Here is a 19,043-nt window from a genome sequence, read left to right on the forward strand (position 1 = left end):
GGATGGACCGCGGGCCGCAGGTTCTCCACCCCTGCCCTAGAGAATAAAATGGCGGTGGTTGCAATACTTTCTGTCACACCGTATTTGCACAGCGGTCTTACAAGCGCACTTTTTTGGGAAAATAAAATACACTTTTTTTTTAATTAAAAAATAAGACAACAGTAAAGTCAGCCCAATTTTATAAATAATAAATTGATACCCAACAGGTCACGCTTCAAAATTGTGTCCGCTCGTGGAATGACGACAAACTTTTTCCCTTTAAAATCTCCATAGGCGACGTTTAAAAAATTCTACAGGTTGCATGTTTTGAGTTACAGAGAAGGTCAATGGCTAGAATTATTGCTCTCGCTCTACCAATCGCGGCAATACCTCACATGTGTGGTTTGAATACCGTTTATATATGCGGGCGCTACTCACGAATGCGTTCGCTTCTGCATGCGAGCTTGGCGGGACGGGGCGCGTTTTCTGGCTCCTAACTTTTTTAGCTGGCTCCTAGATTCCAAGCAAATTTGTCAAACCCTGCTTTGAGTATTGCCCATAGGTGAAAGAGCATTGTACATCTATGGATTGGCTGCATCAAACGGGGAGCCTTGAAGCCACATAAGAAGAAATTCAGAACTGATTTGCCTTTCCAAGCATACTTTATGGCTTGGTTCCAGTAGCTGAAAGGTGCTGTGTATTGTAGATCAGACAGCTCTAGTAAATAGAAGTGTGGATGTGGAGATACCTGTGTGGACTGATCTTGTCTGCACGTTGGCTGTCTTCATTGGCCAGGTCTGCTGTCAGTTGGTGGTAAGCTCTGGTGGGGAGGCAATGCAGATGGGTCAGTGAAAACAAAGACCAGTTCTTTTGATTTGTACTTACAGTATAGGAGTATGTATGTGTTTTTTGTTTTTAAAAGTCTTTGAAAATCCTGAACCCATCTACAGATGCCAAATCCAAACCTTGGGTTTGGCAGATGATGTGAAAATCTGTTGCATATTGATACCATGTAATCTCCTGGATGTTCAACATGACTGGATTCTGATTGGTCTTTGGAGTCATTTGGGAAACGCACAAGTGCTTAGTCCTTGTCTATCCAATAATTGTTCTGCATTTGGGCAGGTAATGATGATTGTCAGATTTGATCTGTAATTTACTATTAACTACTTAAGGACCGGCGCACGATCATTTACGTCGACAGAATGGCAGGGCTGGGAAATGGGCGTACAGGTACGTCCCCTTTAATTTGCCGTTGTGTAGTCGCGTGCTCCGTGACCGTGCCCGCGGGACTCTATGTTCGCCGGTGTCCCGCGATCGTGTCACGGAGCTGAAGAACAGGGAGATATCAGTGTAGACACAACATCTCCCTGTTTTTCCTAGTGACATGCCACTGATCGAATGCTCCCTCTCACCGGGAACAGCGATTTGAGACATGTCACTCGTAGCCACGCCCCCTAACACTAGAAGCACTCCCTAGGACACATTTAACCCCTTCAGAGCTCCCCAAAGCATAACCCCCTTCACTACCAGTGTCATTTTTACAGTAATTGGTGCGTTTTCTATAGCACTGATCGCTGTAAAAATGACAATGGTCCCAAAATTGTGTCAACAGTGTCCGATGTGTCTGCCATAACGTCGCAGTCACGCTAAAAATCGATGATCGCCGCCATTACTAGTAAAAAAATATTAATATAAATGCCATAAAACTATCCCCTATTTTGTAGATGCTATAACTTTTGCGCAAACCAATCAAACGCTTATTGCATTTTTTTTTACCAAAAATATGTAGAATAATATGTATCGGTCTAAACTTAGGAATATTTTTTATATATATATATATATATATATATATATATAATATATATATATATATATATATTTATATTTTTTTTGGGCATATTTATTATAGCAAAAAGTAAAAAATATTGAATTTTTCTCGAAATTGTCGCTCTATTTTTGTTTATAGCGCAAAAAAATATAAACCGCAGAGGTGATCGAATACCACCAAAAGAAAGCTCTATTTGTGGGAAACAAAGGACGTCAATTTTGTTTGGGAGCCACGTCGCACGACCGCGCAATTGTCAGTTAAAGCGACGCAGTGCCGAATCACAAAAAGTGGCCTGGTCTTTGGCCAGCCAAATGGTCCGGGGCTTAAGTGGTTAAAGTCTCCCTGCCATTGAAGATATAAGGGGCCGATTGTTGACCCCTTACACATAATGCTAGATTACTGACTCATTGATGTCAGTGCTGGGACATATTTAGGACAAATTATGTAAGTAATACGGTATATGGTTGCCAAATCTCAAGTCACGCAGGCGGTGAAGAAATCATACTTTGGAAACAATTTTAAGTCAGTGATGTTTTTTTAAAGCAGTACTTCTTCTTTAGATTAGCGTGAGAAAATAATACAATCAGTAATGTGGTGATTAGATAAAAACTTTGTGCAGTATAAACCCTTTTGGCTGATTGACTGTTTTATTTATGAAGGTCTGTCATGAGTTAAAGCCCTATTCATCCCAAAACCAAAAAATGTATATATTGCAGCTTCCCAAACTGGCTGGATCCAATTAGTAAGTGGCAATATAATAAATGTTTACTTTTGGGTTTAATAACGCTTAAAGGGTTTGTAAACCCTCACGGGTTTTCACCTTAATGCATTCTATGCATTTAGGTGAAACACCTTTTGTGCTGCAGAACCCCTCCCCCTCTTCCTACCTGAGCCTGATCGTTCCAGCGACAGGGACGAGCACAGCTTCATTGGATAGATTGATTGATAGATTGATTGCCCTGGCCAGTGGCTCCTGCTGTCTGCGTCAATGGACGCAGCAACAGGACTTGGGAGTGCCCCCATGGAATGCGGCTCTCCGTGGGGGCACCCGATGAAGAGGAGGGGCCAGTAGCATGAAAGGAGGATCGGGCCGCTCTGTGCAAAACTCTTGCACATAGGTGGCAAGTATGACATGTTTGTTATTTTAAAGAAAACTAAGCTTTACAATCACTTTAAGGTTCCTTCCACATGGGATCTATCCGCTGATGCCAACTGAGCAGGCAGGTGGCTGATTGGTGTCCACTACACTTGTGCAGAGCAGACACGGTCCATTCTCCACTATGGGTGGTTGGATGTACCTGTCCGTTTATACCCGACTGACAATTTATTTATTTTATTTTTTGCTTGAATTTGGCTTCTGTGAAACGATTTGGCATATATAATGGATTGCAAACAAGCTGCTTACAAATTACCCTCTCTGATGTAAACACCAGAGCAATATAAAGACAAGCTGCCACAGTTCTGAGTACAGTTTATTTTAATACCACAAAAACTGTTTTAAGCATTTTAAGTGATGGTTTATTTATATGTGTTTATTTTATGTTTCTATTGTATTCATATGGTATATGTAGTAGTGCACAGTAGAAGCTGCCTGCTTCCTGGCTTGCTTTGTCTGATTGGAACTTAATTCATAGCCCTCTGAAGGCATGATTTATTGCTGTTGACTCATTCACTTGTTTGTATTCAATCAGCTTGAGCCATTGGGTTCTGTAAACAGGAGAGGTAGGAAAGCCCACCTACTGAAAATTATATGTTAAAGTGATTGTCAAGTCTCGTTTTGTTCTCATTAAAAATAACAAACACGTTATAGTTACCTGTTCTGTGCAGTTGTTTTGCACAGAGCAGCCCAGATCCTCCTCCTCTTCGGTGATCCTGGGCCCTTCGTCCCGTTGAGTGCCCCCACAGCAAGCAGCTTGCTACCGGGGCACCTGAGCTGAGTCACAACTCCGAGTGTCCATTAAAGCGGGAGTTCACCCTAAAAAATTTTTTTAACATTAGATTCATTCTTATTTTGTCTAGGGGAATCGGGTAGTATTTTTAAAATCGAAGCAGTACTTACCGTTTTAGAGATACATCTTCTCCGCCGCTCCCGGGTATGTTCTTCGGGACTGGGTGTTCCTATTTGATTGACAGTCTTCCGACAGGCTTCCGACGGTCGCATCTATCGCATCACGAGTAGCCGAAAGAAGCCGAACGTCGGCGTGGCTCTATATGGCGCCTGCGCACCGACGTTCGGCTGCTTTCGGAAAATCGTGACGCGATAGATGCGACCGTCGGAAGTCTGTCGGAAGACTGTCAATCAAATAGGAACGCCCAGTCCGGCAGCCCATACCCGGAAGCGGCGGGGATGATGTATCTCTAAAACGGTAAGTACGGCTTCGATTTTAAAAATACTACACGATTCCCCTTCACAAAATGAGCCTCAATCTAATGTTAAAAATTTTCATTTCCGGGTGAACCTCCACTTTAAGACATGGAGCTGCGGCCCAGCCCCACCCCCTCTCTTTCTTTCTTTCTTTCTCTCTCTCCCCCAATTAGCTGACTGACTTTGACAGCAGCTGGAGCCAATGGCGTCGTTGATGTGTCTCAGCCAATCAGAAGGGAAAGTCTCAGACGGCCGAGACATTAGTGGTCATCGCTGGGCAGAGATGGGGCTCAGGTAAGTATTAGGGGGTGCTGGGGCTGCTGCTGCACACAGAAGGCTTTTTATCTTGATGCATAGAATGCATTAAGATAAAAAACTTTCTGCCTTTACAACTCCTTTTTAATCATAGGCAATATTTAATATCCAGATGAAATTTTTTTTTTTTTTGTCCTGATCATAATGCGTTTATACATTCCCTTGTAACATGTAGGGAAAGCAACCACAGTCTGACAGTGAAAGTATTTCACTAAGCAGCTTACAGCCAGTTGTGCACTTAGATCCCAGAGAGCTTGTGTGAATGACTTTGGGCTTATGCACATGGGCCTGAACAACACAGCGTTTTTATCTGTTCAGAGGTTTTATGTTTCGTTTTTTAAACAGATCTGAACTCAGGTGATATTGTTTGCTATGACTTCATAATTAAACTTGTGCTGCCCAAAAAAAATAGTAGTCCTGCATAAGGAAAATATTTTGTTCTGCATGCATGTTATTATTTGATAAGATATACATGCACACAGCTCAAATGCACTCTATTGTAGCCACCTGTGTCCTAGCAAGAGAAGGCTGCTAGGCTGCAATAACCACCCTCATCCTAGCAACAGAAGGACGCTAGGTTAAAGAAGCCATCTGCATCCTAGTAACAGAAGAACCCTAGGCAGCAAAAGCCACCTGCGTCCTAGCAACAGAAGAACCCTAGGCAGCAAAAGCCACCTGCGTCCTAGCAACAGAAGAACCCTAGGCAGCAAAAGTCACCTGCGTCCTAGCAATAGAAGAACCCTAGGCAGCAAAAGCCACCTGCGTCCTAGCAACAGAAGAAACCTTGGCAGCAAAAGCCACCTGCGTCCTAGCAACAGAAGAACCCTAGGCAGCAAAAGCCACCTGCGTCCTAGCAACAGAAGAACCCTAGGCAGCAGCAACAGAAGAATGTTGGCAGTAAACACCTGTGTCCTAGCAACCGAACCCTAGGCAGCAAAAGCCACCTGCCTCCTAGCAACAGAAGAATGTTGGGTAGCAGAAACCACCTGCGTCATAGCAACCGAAGCAAACTAGGCAGCAGAAACCACCTGCATCCTAACAGAAGAAAGCCAGGCCTCTGAAACTACCTGTGTCCTAGCAACCAAAAAGCTAGGCCGCAGAAACCGCCTGCGTCCTAACAGCAGAAGGATGCTCGGCCGTGGAAGCCACCTGCATCCTAGCAACATGATTGAAAAGTTAGACAGGATTTGGTGTGATAAAAATGATGCAACCTTTGCGTTTTCATCGTCCAGTTTTTGCACACTTACCTGCCGGCCTCCTGTAATCACTGTAAGTTTCCATCCTGGCATATTTTAGTTTTTCCGCACACCAAGATGTAGATATTTTCTTTTGTTTTCTGGGAACGGCAGCTTTAATGTAATTTATTTTTTTATTGTTTTGCTCTTGATTTTATCGTTACTGTTCAGCTGTGCTGCGATAATTAGGAAGTTGAATCAATTGTGTATTAATTTGGTACGTGTTTTTACAGGGAGTGGGTTTCCCATCCATGACTAGTTCTCCATTGTTCACCAGTGAGCGGAAACCAGTTACTTGTTATAAGAACAGAACACAGATAAAGGGAGAGAGGCAGCTGTGTGGTGAAGGGGATTGGTATTGCCAGCAAGAATGTCTGTGGGAAGAGGAGTGGGCAGATGCAGACTGTTATTACATGTCTGAGCATGACTCTGGACTGGCGGCTTCAAATCTCTGCTTTCAGTGTTCATGAGATCATTTTTTTTTTTTCTTTTCTGATGGAAGATAATAAGCATGTTACATTTAGAACAAGTGAACAAGTCACAGCGTGAAATCGTATAGCCTGGGAATGATTGCCATTCCTTAACTTTTTTTTTTTTTATTTTTTTTTTTTTACTTCAGAAAGCTTTATAAAATATGGGAATGCATCATTTAACTTACAAAAAGAAGAATGAGCATTGCTTTAACACTAAACGGCTATGAATACAGTTCTGTATTTTAAAAACCATTAAAGCCACACTAAATAATATCTTTTATCTTTCTAAATATCCATGTACATCCACTATTTAATGGCTCTGGAACCCATTTTTTATTAAATCCTTTCTTACTTTGTTTTTCTGCCTCATATTGTGCTCCATGAGCTTCCCCTTTCCTCTTCTCCTCGTCCTCTCTTTTTCCCTCTCACTTCTGTATGCATAATACAGTTTCCATAGTCCATCTCGGAAGCATCCTACATATAGTTGGACCATTCAGAATGAAGGTAGCCATCCTCTAACCGTTCACCTTGGGGGCGGAGTAAATAACCCCAATAACCTACCTCCAAATTTACAGGAGGGTTAACAAGGAAGTAAACCCAGATGGTTTTTACTTCCTCCTTTTGTTCCTTGCAAAGTAAAACAGCATAATGGGCTAGTATGCATCACATTCTAGCCCATTGTGTGCCACTTAATTGCAAACAACGCCTTCGATATCTACGATTTCCCTACTGGTGGAAGCGTCCATCTTCACCCCTCTTCCTTTTGGACCCGTGGACTCTGGCTATGTGACTGGCCTAAATCACGTGATGTCATTCCCGCGCATGCTCGCGGGAGTCGACGGCCACGCCATGGTCCCTCAGTGCACATGCCCCGCTGCGTATATGGTAAATATCTCCTAAACTGTGCAGGTTTAGGAGCCATTTCCAGTACCTACAGATAAGGATGAGCTCTGGTGTGTTCGCATAGAACACGTGCAGAGCCCGCCAGGAAGTGTGCACGGCGCTGCACTAATAACAGCCAGGGAGACATTTCACGATCCCTGCAGCCGAGCATCGGGACAATGTCTCCCTGGCTGTGATTAGCACAGCGCCGTGCTCCCTTCCTGGCGGGCTCTGCACGTGTTCTATGCGAACACGCCGGAGCTCATCCTTACCTACAGATAAACCTCATTATAGGCTTACCTATAGGTACAACCACTTTAAAGAGGTTTGGTGAGTTTTTACTTTTTTCCCTCTGCAAAGTAAGGGCATAATGTGCTAGTATGCATAGCACATTATGTGACACTTACTTGCAAATGAAGCTTGCAATGTCCCCGCTGCAGGGCGCATCCATGTTCCCTCGGGCTCTGGCTCTGTGACTTGCCAGAGTGGCGCTCCCGCGCATGCACACAGGAGCCGCCGGTCACGGCATCTGCCATTGAAAAAATGGCACAGGCGGCCGCTTCTTCACAGCGCATGCATCGATGACCTCATTGGCGCAGTGTGCAGCAAATATCTCCTAAACAGCACACGTTTAGGAGATATTTACAGTACCTATAGGTAAGCCTTATTATATGCTTGCCTATAGATACAACCTCCTTTTTAAGTTCACGTTGGAGTGGCTGTGAAGCACTATTTCCTGCGCTGTCCATTCCTCTGTAAGTAATGGGGCATAAGATTATTTCTGTCAGTCCAAATAATCCTCCAAAAAGAGAATTGAGCTCTGGGTAAATCAGAACTTCTTACACACAGTTCATACTGTCTAGGGAAGTCCTATATATGATGCTTTAGATTTCTGTGCAGAGCCATCAGGCCTATTCTGTTGGGACCCAGCAGACTCTGTCCATGGGTTGGTGTTCTGATTCAGCAAAAATAATGTGATGCTTTGTTGGGTTCTGTGTTCTGAAGCTTAAAGTGGTTTCTAAAGCCTTATGTTTTTTCACTTTAATGCATTCTTGAAAATAAAAAATTAATTTAAGTCAGCAGCTACAAATACTTTAGCTGCTGCTGACTTTTATTATTAGGACACAAATCCAGTGGTGTCTTCACCCAAGCCGATTTTTCAATCAGCTCTTGGGTGCTGCCGCCACCATCTTGGCTAAGTCTTGCAGGCGTCTGACATGTGGACACACCCGTTCCAACATCTGGTGGCAGCCAGAGACTGGTTAATCCATTTTAAGTTTCTGCATAGGATCTACTATACGCCAGCCAGGCTGGCGTCTATATACCCATCAGTGCCTGCTGAATGCTGGAGGTGCACTTTTGCTCCTGCAGCGGCGGAACACGTGTTTTGGAGTTGCCCTCGGATCAAGCAGTTTTGGTCGGAGGTCACCTCTTGTATTTCAGCAGTTTTGTTGACTCCTGTCCCGATGACGACTAAAATATGTTTACTGGGATTAGTGGAGAATGTGGTGCCATCCAGGGCTCATCGGGCTCATTTGTTCTATGGACGGAAGGCCATCCTGTTAAAATGGCGCAAGCCGGAGGCACCAGATTTGCGCTTTGGGAAGGGCCTGGTTAATTCAATGATGCCGTATTATAAGGCGACTTACCTTTCCGGGGGTTGTGGGAAAAAATTTGACAGGGTATGGAAGGCTTGGTATAACTGACCTGACTGTTGGATAAGGCCTGATGGCGGATGTGGGCTTCCTCATACCTTCAACACTACAGATAATGGGTAGGGTCGGGTGATGTGTTTGAATCCTGGGGAGGAGTGGGAGGCGGGGCATCTGGCGATTTTCCGGTGTTTTCATGGGAGGGAGAGTGAGAGCTGAGCAAAAGGGTGGGAGGGGGGGGGAGGGTTAGGTTGTTTTAATTACGGGTTGTGTACTTAGGTCATGTTGGCCTCTCACCGGCCCAGTGTTATGCTGGGTCGGCTGCCTTTTTCTTTTTTTGTTGTTGTTTTGTTATTTATATTGTCAAAATTAATAAAAATAATTTTACAAAAAAAAAAGTCTTGCAGGCGTCACAGCCGGTTCCCTACTGTGCATGCGTGAAGCGCACTGCGCTTTGGGAAAAAGCTCAGCAACGGGGGAAGGAAGAGGGGGGGGCTGAACTTCCAGCCAAGGTCGCCATGGCAAAGTCAGCCAGGAGTGGGAGCGGGTAACTGTCAAAACCAATGTACCCACTCCTCCCTCTCCCCCAAAAGGTGCCAAATGTGGCAGCGGAGGGGTGGGAGGAGACAAACAAGCAGTGTTTGTTTTCCCTTTTGGGTGGAGATCTACTTTAAGGTGAAAAACCTTCTGTGCTGCAATTCCCTCGCCCGACCCCCCCCCCCCTCCTTTTTCTTTCCTGAGCCTGATCCATTCCGATCCAGCGTTGTGCACAGGCGCAGCAGCTCCAGCCACTGTCGCTCTCCTCATTGCCTCCCGCTACTGTAAATCAAAAGCTGACACGGGGGGGGGGGGGGGGGGGGTGCATGGCCGAGTTTCGCTGTATGTGTAAATGGATGCAGCAGCAGGACCCGAGAGTGAGCCTGCACGGGTGTCCCATTGGAAAGTGGCTTTCTGTGGGGGCACCCGATGAATTGAAGGGGCCTGGAACGCCAGTTGAGGGACCCCAGGGAGAAGAGAATCGGGGCTGCTCTGTGCAAAACCATTGCACAGAGCAGGTAAGTAAAGGCAGGTTTGTTTTAAAAAAATTACTTTTACAACCACTTTAAATTTCCCTGTGCTTTCCTGGAAGCCACATATGATACATCCACCAATACAAGTCAATAGATGTACACAGCCATTCTCTGGTAAATGCAGATTGGCATTTACCCACGCATCTGCATACAGTGTTTCTCTCCAAAAGTATTTCTGCTTTGGCGGTTGTGTACCTCTATAGGCAAATCATTATTTATTGATCTTGCTACAATGATCATTTCATGTCTGGACTGTCGTGTTTCTGTGGGCAGATTTGGGTACTGTGCATTTTGCGGAATACATAAGCAAATGGATTATAAAAGAGCTTTGCATTTATGAATGGGCCCATTTATTGTAGTTTTGTCTGTTTGTTTATTTACCAAAACAGGTAAGCAAGTTTGTGATCATCTTGTAATAAAATATCTGTTCTACAAATCAATAGGAGCCTGCAGTCTGCTTGTATGTCTGTGCCCACATTGGCTGCCATTGTCTTTGCATAGCAGTTTCATTGGCACAGTTTGCATCTGAATTTGGAAGCTTAGAAACGCTTAGCCATATTGTTTGTGATAACAGCCTCTCACGCCATATCTCTTGCCAATGGCGAGCTCGGGAATAAAAACATCAAGTATAATTCCACCATGGGCAGATTAACAGCTGCTCGGGCTTAGAGGTATAGAAATAGAATGAAAATGCAGAATTAAGCTTTTAATAGAATTAAAAGGGCTGGTCTCATTTTTCTGAGTCCTATCGGATCTTGTTGGGATCTATGCATAGGTTCAATCCGTGTACTGATCATGTACATTTATCAAAGATATATAGGAGTCGGAAGTTCAGAATGCTTGTCTTCTATGTATGGCTTCAAAGATCATTTTTGAAATATGGTTGATAGACACCAGCTTTCAGCATTGAACCCCCACAAATATTAATGGGCATCCTGCGGGTACAGTTGTTGAGACTGTAAGTTGAAATATGCCATGAAAGGGGGGCCTAGAACTTTTTTCACCTGTTTAAAGAAACAAGTGAAATTAAAGTAACCTTTAAGTCAAGACTGTGTTAAAGGAAGTTAGTGTCCTTTTTATAAGGCAGTGAATGTGGCATTGCCCATCGTTTACCATGGTTCATCTTCCTGATACGTGTTTTTTTTTTTTTTTTTTTATATATATATATAATGAATGATTCACCACCAGTTAATGGCTAGTACCAAATTCACTGCTTTGTAAATATGCTCCAATTTTTGGAAAAGATTTTTAATATTTAGTTAGAATTAAAACTAAAATTTAACATGGGCATGGAAAGTTAGTGATGGGGAAACGGGTCAGATGCAGGGACACCACAGGTCATACTGGTGACTCGCCTTTGTCCTCTGCTTACCTTTCTTGGGCACATCTTTTTTCCGCAGTTCAGGTCCCCTTTTTAAGTATAGCTGTGCACCTGAGAGAGTAGAAGTAGAAAACCCCAGTGATAACCGTGATATCTTGGGCACCATCACTCTGCCCGTGGCACTAATTTTTATCAACTTTAAAGTGATACTAACGTCTTGTTGTTTATTATTTTTAAAGAAAATAAAATGTCATACTTTCCTGCTCTGTGAAATGGTTTTGCACAGAGCAGCCCCGATCCTCATCTTTTTGGGTCCCTCTTTGGTGCTCCTGGTCCCACCCTCCTGTCGAGTGCCCCCACAGCAAGCAGCTTTCTATGGGGGCACCCGATCCGAGTCACAGCTCCGCATGTCCATTCAGACACGGAGCAGTGGTTTGTCCCTGTCCCCTCTCTCTCCTGATTGGCTACCAATGGTGCTGCTGTGTCTCTGCCAATCAGGAGGGAGAGTCTCAGACAGCCGAGGCACTCTGTACATCGCTGGATAGAGATGGGGCTCAGGTCATATTGGTGTCCCTGAGGGGTGGGGGGTTGCTACACGCAGAAGGTTTTTTATCTGCCTTTTACAACCACTTTTAAAGCAGAGTTCCAGCCTCAAAGTTCCCATTCTCTCTCCTCTGACCTCTGACATCAACGAGGCATTTTTGTCCACACAGCCGCCGCTCACTGGATATTTTCTCTTTTTCAGACCATTCTCAGTAAATCCTAGAGATGGTTGTGCGTGAAAATCCCAGTAGATAGAACCGGGTCTGCCTTTTTCATAAAACTTTTTGGGAAACATTTAAAACAGGGCTCGACAAATCCCGGTCGCCATGGCGACTAGAAATGGTGTCCTGGCGACTTGGCTTGGCGCCATCTGGTGGTGAGCCGTTGGTATTACAAGTTATTACCACCAGATGTGAGCTGGCGCCATCTGGTGGTGGCCGTTGGTATTACAAGTTAAACAGCAATTCTAATGTCATTTTTCACTATTTTCACTGCCATCTTCTTCCCTCTAATTAGAACCCCCAAACATTATATATATTTTTTATCCTAACACCCTAGAGCATAAAATGGCGATCGTTGTAATACTTTCTGTCACGCTGTATTTGCGCAGCGGTCTTACAAGCGCACTTTTTGGGGGAAAAAAATTACACTTTTTTTAATTAAAAAATAAGACAACAGTAAAGTTATCCCCATTTTTTTTTATATTATGAAAGATAATGTTACGCCGAGTAAATTCATACCCAACATGTCACGCTTCAAAATTGCTCGTGGAATGCCGACAAACTTTAAAATGATCAGTTTAGTTCCGCTTTAAATATATAATGTAGTATGCTGTAGAGGTTGGATGTAAGTTTCAAGCTGGTGAAGAAGTTGGATAGTTAATGCAGTTCTGCTTCATTCGTAAATGGCAGTAGGCCTGCTGGAATATGTATATTTTATGATAATTTGCAGGCCCAAGCTGCTGGCAATTATTAAATGAAGTGGAAACTGGTGAATGACATAAAAAGATATCCTCAAAAGCAATTATTTCTCGGAGATATTTCCTTACTCTTTGTGCCAACCTTCTTATCTGAGTCTGCCAGAGATAATGTTGAGAAGGGCAGACAGAAGGCAGGAAGCCGTACTCCTCCCCAGACTATCCAGAGACAATGCAGAAATCTGCATATTGATTGCGGAGCTTATAGGGTCACAGTCACAAGCCTGGAAGTCTATGGTGATCGGTGAACTAGATGGTTGGGCTTGTCGGTGGTGAAGAGTGTAATGACATTGGTGGTAGGTCATTGCTGCTGATGAAGATGCATGCGTATAGTTGGGCACAGGAGTGTAAAAGAATGGTTTGTCCATCATCCTAAAATATACCCTGTCTTTGGATTTGTGTTGTAAATCCGTCTACCTTCTTCTTGCTTTATTTTTTTCCCTGAATCTCTATAGTAGGGATATGCAATTAGCGGACCTCCAGCTGTTGCAGAACTACAATTCCCATGAGGCATGATAGCCACAAGTATGACACCCAGAGGCAGAGGCATGATGGGACTTGTAGTTTTGCAACAGCTGGAGGTCCGCTAATTGCATATGCTTAGTATTAGGATATTATGGGACACTGTGAACGGTACTGAGATCCATTTATATTCTCCTCTGAAGAAGCCTAGCTTCCCTACCTGTGACCCCTACCTGTATTAAAGCTGGAAGAACGTCTTTCCAAATACACACTTCCCTCCAAACACACACAACCCTCGAGGACCCTCAGCAGCTAGTGGTCATCAAGGCACATAGTTGGTGATTTACTACCAAATAAAACCGTGGCCTGGCATGTCCTTGTCTGTTTTTTAGATATTAAACCCAAAGGCAAACATTTTATTATATTGTAGCTTACCAGTTCTTAGATGTGATGATGGCATTTGTTTTTTTAATTTCTATTTCCATCTGATGATCCAAGTTGTTTTGCAGCTCACTTGCAGTTACAGAAATGAGACAAACCGTTTACCACTGACGGGGGTACTTAAAGCGGGGGTTCACCCGTATATATGACTTTTTCCCCTTAGATGGATGCTCGTTTTGTCTAGGGGAATTGGCTAGATGTTTTAAAATATGAGCCGTACTTACCGTTTACGAGATGCATCTTCTCCGCCGCTTCCGGGTATGGGCTGCGGGACTGGGCGTTCCTATATTGATTGACAGTCTTCCGAGAGGCTTCCGACGTTCGCATCCATCGCGTCACGATTTTCCGAAAGAAGCCGAACGTCGGTGCGCAGGCGCAGTATAGAGCCGCACCGACGTTCGGCTTCTTTCGGCTACTAGTGACGCGATGGATGCGACCGTCTGAAGCCTCTCGGAAGACTGTCAATCAAGAAGTAACGCCCGCTCCCGAAGACCCATACCCGGAAGCGACGGAGAAGATGCATCTCGAAAACGGTAAGTACGGCTCATATTTTATACAACTAGCCGATTCCCCTAGACAAAACGAGCATCCATCTAAGGGGAAAAGATCAAAAAATAAATAAATTGGTGAACTCCCGCTTTAAATTAATTCAGCTTCCCTTTTTTTTTTTTTTTCCCCCTTCTTTACCTTTCCTTGTCCTTCCCTATCTTTCCCTACCCTTCCCAATCCCTCCCCTCCTTTTTCTTCCTTCTCCTCTTCCTCCTCTGTTCTTTATATACATCTTGCTCCTGGTATGAATCATTCTTGTGATTCTGGGGTAGTGTTGGCTTCCTGGGACAACCACTAGTTGGACCCTAGGGAGTCGAGAATATGGCTCATTAGCTTTATTCGTATTTTCCTTTTTTTTTTTTTTTTTTATTACCACTCAGTGAATGATTTCACAGCGGAAGAGGGAAGGGATACGATTTAAAGGGAACATTGTGTTCTTTTTTTTTTTGGTTATCTTTATGTCATATAGATATATTAACGAGCTTTCCTGCTAACTGCATTTTATGTTGAGTCTCTCTATTTTTTTTTTGTTTTGCTGCCTATAGGTTTTAGGCTTATGACTCTTTGTATGAATAATATAATCTGATAGAGCTCGATTGTTCTTTTCCTATTTGTTACCTATGTCTGAGGCAACATTGTTCATTTTCAATAAAAATATTGAAAGATAAATTAATTCAGCTTTTGTTTATATGTGTAAAAGTTATCCCCAAAAAAAACATTTTGCTATAACTCAGGAGCCCTCAAACGTTGGGAGGCCGGACTATAGTTTAAAAAAAATGTGAACCTATGCACACATCTTATTTGAAGTGCAAAAAAAAATGGAAAAAACAATACAATATTTAAAATAAAGAACAATTTTAATCAACATAAACTTTAGTATTTCACAGACTCCCCTCATCACAGAATCCCTCCCCAACACAGACCCCCCTCATCACGGAACCATCACAGATTACTCTCCATCACAGATTGCTCTCCATCACCGACCCCCCCCCATCACAGATAGCTCTCCATCGCAGACCCCCCCCCCCCATCAAAGATTCCCCCATCACAAAGTCCCCCCAACACAAACTTCTCTCCATCACAAAGCCCCCAATAACTGACCCCCCCATCACAAACACCTCCCCATCATAAAGCCCCCCAACACAAACTCCTCTCCATCGCAAAGCCCAGAATAACAGAACCCCCACCCATCACAGACTCCTCTTAATCACAGATTCCCCCCATCAAAAAGCCCCCATAGCAAAACCCCACCCCCATCAGACTCCCCCCATCGCAAAGCCCACCCAACACAATCTTCTCTCCTCACATAGCCCCCTCCATCACAGATCTCCCCCTATCGCAGATCCCCCCCCCCCCATCGATATTACACTGCCACCCCTTTTATAACATCCCAGCACTCCGCCTCTCTGCTATCTCAATCACACTAGACGCAAAACATGGCAGAGCCTGGACAAAGGGCGGGACTTTGCTAGTGAAAGGCAGGTGTTTTATTGCTGAAACCGCTCCGCTGCTTAACTCAAAAGACCCGCCTTTTGTCCGGACTTGTCATGTTTCGCATCTTGTGTGATAAAAAGGTAGCAGAGGGGAATTGCTGCGATATTAAAGGGGCAGTCCGCGGGTCGGGTAAATCACACTGGCAGGTGGGCCGCAGTTTGAGGACACCTGCTATAAATGTCTTTATACACCCATATTTTATTCACAATAGAAAATTGAAAACAATATATGTTTAAACTTCGAAAATTTACCATTTTAACCGCTTTCCTACTGGGCACTTATACCCCCTTCCTGCCCAGGCCAATTTTCAGCTTTCAGCGCTCTCACTTTGAATGACAATTGCGCGGTCATGCAACACTGTATGCAAATGTTTTTTTTTTGTTTTTTTTTTAAATCATTTTTTGCAGACAAATGGAGCTTTCTTTCGGTGGTATTCACCACACGTTTTTATTTTGTGCTAAACAAGCAAAAAAGACCAAAAAAAAAAACAAGTTTTAGTTTCTGTTTTTATGACATTGTGTAAATAAGTGACTTTTCTCCTTCACTGGTGTACACTGATGAGATTGCACTTATGGGCACTGATGGGCTCCGCTGATGATGCGGCACTGATAGGTGGCAATAATAGGCGGCATTGATAGTAAATGGCAGCACTGGTGGGCACTGTTGGGGCTGCACTGATTATCAGGGCATGGATGATTAGTGCTCTGATTATGAGTGTAGATGTCCCCTGTGTGGATTTGCTGCTTATCGGCTCTCCTCCTCCCTCCTCCCTCCTCCCTCCTCCCTCCTCCCTCCTCCCTCCTCCCTCCTCCCTCCTCCCTCCTCCCTCCTCCTCCCTCCTCCGTCCTCCCTCCTCCGTCCTCGTCCTCCCTCGTCCTCGTCCTTGTCCTCCCTCGTCCTCCCTCCTTCCTCCTTCCTCCTCCGTCCTCCCTCCTCCGTCCCCGTCCTCGTCCTCCCTCCTCCGTCCTCGTCCTCCTCCCTCCCTCCTCCGTCCTCCGTCCTCCGTCCTCGTCCTCGCCCTCCTCCTTCCTCCCTCCTCCCTCCTTCCTCTTGTAGCTGTCATTTGGCTATATCGTGGTCGTGAACAGGTTAAGAAAAAACGGTAATTTTGAAATTGATAGTGGCAACACGTCTCCAAAAAGTTGGGACAGGGCAACAGAAATCTGACAAAGTGATATTAACAAGGAAGATAAAGAAGAACTGTTTGCAGCTACCGTATTTGGGTTAATTGGCAATAAGTCGGTATCGTGATTGAGTATAAAAGAGCATTTTAGAAAGTGTCTCGGAAGTAAAGATGAGCAGAGGTTCACCAATCTGTGAAAAGCTGCATCTAAAAATTGTTAAACAATTGCAGAATAATGTTCCTCAGCGTAAAATTAAAAGATTTTAAATATTTAATTGTCTACAGTATTTATCCTCAAAAGTTAACGAGAATCTGGAGAAATCTCTGTGCGGAAGGGACAAAGTCCCACTGCATGGGTTCAGGAGAATACTTCCCAAATCCACTGTATGTGCAAACAGTTTACTGTGCCATCCAAAAATAAGTTCTATCATACAAAGGTGCCATATCTGATAATGATCCAGAAACGTCACCATTTTCTCCGGGCCAAGGCTCTTTTTTTTGTTTTTTAAATGGTCTGTTGCAAAGTGGAAAACAGTTCTGTGGTCAGACAAATCGAAACTTTAATTTTTTTTTGGCAACCATTGGGGACACGTCCTCAGGGCTTAAGAAGAGATCGACCTTCAGCTTGTTATCAGCGCTCAGCTCAGAGGCCTGCATCTCTGATGGTATGGCTGTGTATGGAATGGGCAGCTTGTACATCACAAAGGCACCATCAATGCCGACTTTTTTTTTTTCAAGGAAGGTTTTGCATATTTTAACAGGACTATGCCATTTTGTATTTCTGGGATAATGGAAGTATAATGGGGTGTGTGTATGTGTGTGTATGTATGTGTGTGTGTGTGTATGTATATATATATATATATATATATATATATATATATATATATATATATATATATATAATATATATATTTTTTTTTTATCTCCAGAGGTTGTGCTATGTATACAGTTTTATTCTTTGCATGCTAACCGATGATGTAATTTAGGATGAACAAGATTTAAATGTGTATATGACTTTTTAAATGATCGTACTTTCTTTTCCAGATTGGGCAAGTCTGATCAATGTTGGATATTAAGCACTGAAGTGGACCAACTCCAACGGATCTCTTGTGGTTAGTTCTTTAGATTTACTGCAATATATTGTGTTGTGTTGTTTTGTCAGGAGTCATTTTAAATGTGTCTTATAGTCTAAGATATATCTCAAAATTTTCACTTGCCTGCTCGCATTTGGCGAGTGAAATAACGAGGGTTGCGAGTATGGACAGAGCTGTGGTGTCCCAGGAATGTATAGCCAGTGCCCCCCCCCCCCCCCTGCCGCACACAGGCTCGCAGCATGGCCATTTCAATAGGAGTCAAACAGCCGCCTGGGACCGCCCCCCTCCACCACCCTCCTGCCGCACCTCCCCACCCAGTTTAGGCTCACTTTGTGGGCTTTCAATGGGGGTAAAACAGCCGCCTGGGACAACCCTCTCCACCTCCCTCACAGCTAAGGAGTGGGGCGGTGCTTATCTCTGCAGGGCAGTCCTAAGTTGGCGAGCTCGAACACACTCGGTCTGCCCTCGGTGAGTACCATGCTTGACCCCCGTGGCAAAAGCAGGAGAATGGTAAAATAATAAATATGACAGTGTGCTGTGATTGGAAGCAGCACATGTGCTGGAGGCATTGGTATATTAGGAGATTAAACAAGATGTGCTGGGAGGAAGGGGGGGTTGAGAGCCTAGATGTGCTGGATTTGGGGGGGTGGGGAGTTAATAGGAGGCATATGTATGGTTTGGGGGGGGGTAATTGAAGACATAGGTCTGAATTATACCTAAGCCCCCAATTCCACCCTTCACTCTATCATACATGTGCCTCCAATTCCACCCCATCCGCCAATCTATCATATACCGTATGATAGATTGGGGGGAGGGGGTGCAATCGGAGGCATCGGTATAACAGATTATGATGGGGAGGGGGGTTGATCTGGGGACATAGGTATGATGGATTGGGGGTAAAATTGAAAGCATAGATGTGCTGGATTGGGGGTGGGGGGGAAGGGAGGGATTAAAGGCATAGGTGTGCTGGAGAGGGGTGGTTGGAAGACGAAGTGCTGGAGGGTTGTTAAAAGCGCAGGTGTGCTGGGGGGGCGTAAGGAGGCAGAGATATGCTGGGACGAGGAATTAGAGGTGGGCTAGGGGGAGGGGGGGATGCATTGGAGGACTGGGGGAGGCATTGGAGGTAGAGGTGTACTGGGGGATGCATTTGAGGTAGAGGTGCATCGGGGGAGGGGTTGGAGGTAGAGGTGTACTACTGGGGGGAGGAGAAACAAAACCAGAGAAATTATTTTCTCAAC

The 19,043-nt window shown here is 44.2% G+C and overlaps 1 protein-coding gene across 1 annotated transcript in view; it reads left to right on the plus strand.

The window, feature by feature from the left end:
- Nucleotides 1–19,043, plus strand: part of FRYL (FRY like transcription coactivator) — a 505,173-nt gene that overhangs the window by 81,563 nt on the left and 404,567 nt on the right. The window contains exon 3 of the mRNA XM_040334951.1: nucleotides 17,756–17,823. The gene's annotated coding sequence lies outside the window, so the exon portion shown is untranslated. The remainder of the gene's footprint in view (nucleotides 1–17,755; nucleotides 17,824–19,043) is intronic.

Source organism: Rana temporaria, chromosome 1 (assembly GCF_905171775.1).
Source record: "Rana temporaria chromosome 1, aRanTem1.1, whole genome shotgun sequence".
Classification (NCBI taxonomy): domain Eukaryota; kingdom Metazoa; phylum Chordata; class Amphibia; order Anura; family Ranidae; genus Rana; species Rana temporaria.